The 5,240-nt window shown below is 41.4% G+C and overlaps 1 pseudogene; it reads left to right on the top strand.

The window, feature by feature from the left end:
- The first annotated feature begins 3,128 nt into the window (after nt 1–3,128).
- Nucleotides 3,129–4,963, top strand: LOC147608647 (DEAD-box ATP-dependent RNA helicase 35 pseudogene; annotated as a pseudogene).
- Nucleotides 4,964–5,240: the final 277 nt, after the last annotated feature.

Raw genomic sequence — 5,240 nt, forward strand, 5'->3', positions numbered from 1 at the left:
TAAACAAGTAATGGATTATATTATCATAGACAAAGTCCACAAAAGATACGACTGACAGGGCACAGAAACATAGACAAATACAAAGAAAACATCTAAGTGTGTGTTATGCCAACATTGAGAATAATTGTATATACATCATGAATGTTAGCAGTTATACGCTCAAATGCATAAAGCATGCATTAATTGCTATACTGTTTACATGCACATGTGACTATGGATATCTTTGGATGACAGTCCGCATGGTGTAAATATATCCCTAACACTAGACCTTGAATTGTTACCAAGTGACTTAGAAACTATTATCCATCACCATAAATAGGGAGACCTTCTACAAAACATTGTATACTCTTTTATATGTTTGTAAAAGTCCTGCTCCTTCGAGATCCACACACACACACACACACACACACACACACACACACACACACTCTCTCTCTCTCTCCCTCCCTCCCTCCCTCCCTCCCTCCTCTCTCTCTCTCTCTCTCTCTCTCTCTCTCTCTCTCTCTCTCTCTCCAAAATCAATTGGCTATATTTAGATGATGTATGGTTTGAGACAATGTATCCCCATTTATCTCACTCATGGCTCTCTTTTAAAAGCAAGAAAATATCTAAAGGTCAACATGCTAAAAGAGAATTTTTATTGTGTAAGGACTACATCACAACATACGATACACAAAGTTGAGTAGAAACAAGTAACAATCTAGCTACATAGCAAACTTTCTTATGGAGTTTCCACAAGTACGTATGAAAAAATTGGCATCTAGAGCTCAATCTAGAGATTATACCAAAAATATGCCAATAACGTGTATATTCCATTCCACAATACTACCTTCGCAAGACTCCATAAAAATCAAGTAATACAAAACAATTACTCCACAAACTGATTGATGCAAGGTGGTCCATAAAGACAATAATGCCAAAGATTCCAACATTCTCAGCACCTTGGGATCAAGTCTCTTATCTCCCAAACCCATTGCCATCTGTGTCATTGCAACACGACTAGAGACAATTCATCTAATAATTCAACCGTTTATCAAGACAAAAATGTTCCAAAAGATTTTCCAACATGTGTGTGTGTATACTTTAACATTTGTGGCAATTCAATGACCATGTGTGGGCATAAATTGTACTTTTTTTTCACGTCATATTCTTCCACTCTCTAAATCCTCTCTAATGGCATGTGTATACTTTAACATTTGTGGCAATTCAATGACCATGTGTAGGCATAAATTGTACTTTTTGTTCACATGTCATATTCATCCACTCTCTAAATCCTCTCTAATGGCAAACATGCCTACATTTCACACACACGCATAGAGGGTTAGGGATGTCCGTTGTTTCAAAAACCATAAGTAGTATGTGTCTATTAATGTTTGTCCTATATACACACATACATACTTGTATCTATGAAACAAATTCTTTCACTCCTCTATGTGCTTACATTTGTGTTTTGATTTTATATCCACATGTCCACACAAACAAATTACCTCCTCCTCCTTGTGCACGTTTACATGTATAGCTATATACACGGACATCTCTCTCTCTCTCTCTCTCTCTCTCTCTCTCTCTCTCTCTCTCTCTCTCTCTCTCTCTCTCTCTCTCTCTCTCTCTCTCTCTCTCTCTCTCTCTCTCTCTATTTTTCCTCATTTTCTAAAATAACATTTGAAGTTGTCAGTTTTCTCTCTCTTTCTCACTCCAATTGCAAATAAATTTTCAAATCTCTCTCTCTCTCTCTCTCTCTCTCTCTCTCTTCTTAATTAACATTTGAAATGTTCAAATTAAAAGAAGTGTTCTGTCTCTTTCTCTCGAATTGAGAAGCACATTTTAAATCTCTCTCTCTTTGACAAATGCTTACATTAAACAAAGCGTTCTGTCTCTTTCTCTTGAATTGAAAATCAAATTTTATCTCTCTCTCTCTCTCTCTCTCTCTCTCTCTCTCTCTCTCTCTCTCTCTCTCTCTCTCTCTCTCTCTCTCTCTCTCTCTCTCTCTCTCTCTCTCTCTCTCTATTTGACAAATGTCAACTTTGAATCTTAGATTTCTTTTCAAAATTTTTTGTGTATGGAGCTTCAAGTTCCTTCCAAAACATTTTTCATGTATGATGTAGGTTCCCAAAATGTGCAACTCAAGAGGTAAAGTACCAAAACTAATTTTGTTACAACCATGTGTTGTGTTAAGAGCTAAGTCTAGTCCAAAGTTCATCATGCTAAGCCAAATGTGCAAGGATGTGAGATCAAAGCTATTCAAGGAGTTACTATAAAGTATTTTGATGTTTGAAACAACTAATTAGCCATTGCTTACTATTGTGTGCTCATAAGAAGCCACTGCTTTGGGAGAGATCACAATTTTGACATCCTCAAGTAGCATATGCCTCCCCCAAGATATGAACACTTTTTCACAGTCTCAGGTAGCGTAGCCACTTTTCATATCGTTCCAAAGAAAAAGAGTGGCAATTAGAATACTTTGTAGAAATATAGATGAATATCATGAAAAGCTTGAGACGCCCCCCCCCCCCTCTCTCTCTCTCTCTCTCTCTCTCTCATGCTTGTTGGGTTAAATCGGAAGTGTTTTTCTCCACCTATTCTTTGCATTCGGCCCTCGATCCTTCAGTTTTATTTCAAGCATACATTATAACTACACCAATTTGCATAATGAAAGTGGACATGCCACATCCGCAAACAACACTACAGCGACAAAAATACTACATACTTAAGACATCTGAGGATCAACACAACGATGGCTTCTTTGAATCCATCTCTAAAATAGTAGATATTTTACTATGAAATTGTGAAGTTCGAAGCGATGGGAAACCCCATAGAGCCACCACAACAAAACAACCACAATCATCACTTAGGCTTCCCAATTTTGGCCTTTTTGTATCTTTGTAGATGCTCCAAATTCTGTCCTTCCCATAGTGACATCGCAGATGCTGAACGGAAGGAAACCGAACATAACATTAAATGGAAAGGACATTAAACATTCTCTCGTAGTGTAATAGTGTGGGCTTGTTTTTGGGCAAAGCAAGGCTGCTCTTGCTTTTAGCTTTTTAGTTTTTGGTTTTCCTTGCTTTTAGCTTTTTAGTTTTTGGTTTTCCTTGCTAGAGTACTTAAGTAGCGGGAGGAGCAGATGCTGAACAGAAGGAAACCGTTTCGTTCACCGAACCATGTGGAGAGGAGAGCCAAGTGCTTCCAATGGGGGCGAGAATGACGACGACTACCAGGATTACGTGCCCGTCAAGAAGAGGAGGTTGCTGGATGCCCAAAAGTTGGTGCGCAGGAAGGGCCTCTGCGTGCTCTCCTCCACTACCCAAGATGGCCCTAATTCGGAAGCCAAGCCTAGTCTTCTGGTGACGGCTTCGCAATTGAAGGAGGAGCAACCAAACATCACTGCCACCCAGCTGCTGCTCTGCTGGTGATCCAAGAGAAGGACATGATCGATCGATTGTCAGAGAGAAAGACTCTGATGTCAGCGAGAGAGCTCGCCAAGGGAATTCACTACACAGAGCCCATGAAAACTGGCTGGAAACCCCCTTCGCATGTTCAACACATGGGCGAAAAGGAGTGTGAGGACATCCGCAAACAGTGGCATATTCTTGTCGATGGGGAAGACGTCCCTCCTCCGGTCAAGAATTTCAACGACATGCGGTTTCCAGAACCCATCTTACAGAAGCTCAAGGCAAAGGGCATCACTCGGCCCACCCCCATCCAGGTACAAGGTCTCCCTGTCATCTTGTCTGGTAGAGATATGATCGGTATTGCTTTCACAGGATCAAGAAAAACCCTGGTGTTTGTGTTGCCCCTCGTCATGTTAGCTCTCCAAGAGGAATTGAGGATGCCCCTCGTCCGTGGCGAAGGCCCATTAGCGCTGGTGGTGTGCCCTTCCCACGAGCTCGCTAAGCAGACCTTTGATGTGGTGGAGGAGTTTGCATCCGTCCTCAAGGGAAATGGGAATCCGGATTTACGATCCATGCTGTGTATTGGAGGCACTGATATAAGACCTCAGATTGAAGTCATGAAGAAAGGAGTGCATATCGTTGTTGCCACTCCTGGACGCCTTAAAGATATGCTTGCAAAGAAGAAGATGAATCTCGATAACTGTAAGTACCTCACGTTGGATGAGGCAGATAGACTCCTTGACTTGAGATTTGAGGAGGACATCCGTGAAGTCTTGGATTACTTCAAAACCCAACGCCAGACACTACTCTTCTCAGCAACCATGCCAAAGAAAATTCAAAATTTTGCAAAAGGTGCTCTTGTCAAACCTGTGATTGTTAATGTGGGTCGGGCAGGCACTGCAAATCTAGATGTAATACAAGAAGTGGAGTATGTGAAACAAGAAGCCAAGATGGTTTATCTTCTTGAGTGTTTGCAAAAAACTCCTCCTCCGGTTCTAATCTTTTGTGAGAACAAGGCAAATGTGGATGCTATCCATGAAGACCTTCTCAAAAAGGGTGTGGAGGCTGTTTCTATCCATGGTGGTAAAGATCAAGAGGACAGACAATATGCCATTGCGTCTTTTAAAGCAGGAAAGAAGGACGTTTTAGTTGCAACTGATGTGGCCTCCAAGGGTTTGGATTTTCCTGAAATTCAGCATGTGATCAATTATGACATGCCTGCAGAGATAGAAAACTATGTCCACAGGATTGGACATATTGGACGGTGCAGCAAAACTGGCATTGCAACATCATTTATAAATAAGAACCAGAGTGAGACCATACTCCTTGATCTGAAGCACTTGCTAAAGGAGGCCAAGCAAAGGATACCTCCGGTCTTGGCAACCCTTGATGACCCTTTGGAAGATGTTGAAGAGCTTGCAAAGGCAAGCGGGATCAAAGGTTGTGCATATTGTGGGGGACTTGGTCACCGTATTGGTGAGTGCCTTAAGCTGGAGCATCAAAAGAGTAAAGCCATTGCAGGCATAAGAAGGGGCTAATTTGACTCAAGTGGATATGGTGGAGAGATTTAAAGTGAATGCTGTAGCATGGTGCATGGATTCATGCGGACCATTTTTAATCAAATGGATTACCCATTATAGAGTCCAATGGTAATGCTATCATGATTTCGTGGGATAAAAACGTGAGCATGTTTTTTATAAAGGATCGGTTGCAACCACAAGCACAAAGATGGTTTATACCTTTGGCCTGGCTTGGTAGCAAATAGTACAAGAAGTTAGCGCAGGAAGGAGCAGCCCAAACATGATGGTGCTGGTGGATTTGGAGAGTCAACTGTTGCAGAATTGCCCC

This window comes from Cibotium barometz, chromosome 53, assembly GCF_041138505.1.
Source record: "Cibotium barometz isolate CiBa-2024 chromosome 53, ASM4113850v1, whole genome shotgun sequence".
In the NCBI taxonomy this organism is placed as follows: Eukaryota; Viridiplantae; Streptophyta; class Polypodiopsida; order Cyatheales; family Cibotiaceae; genus Cibotium; species Cibotium barometz.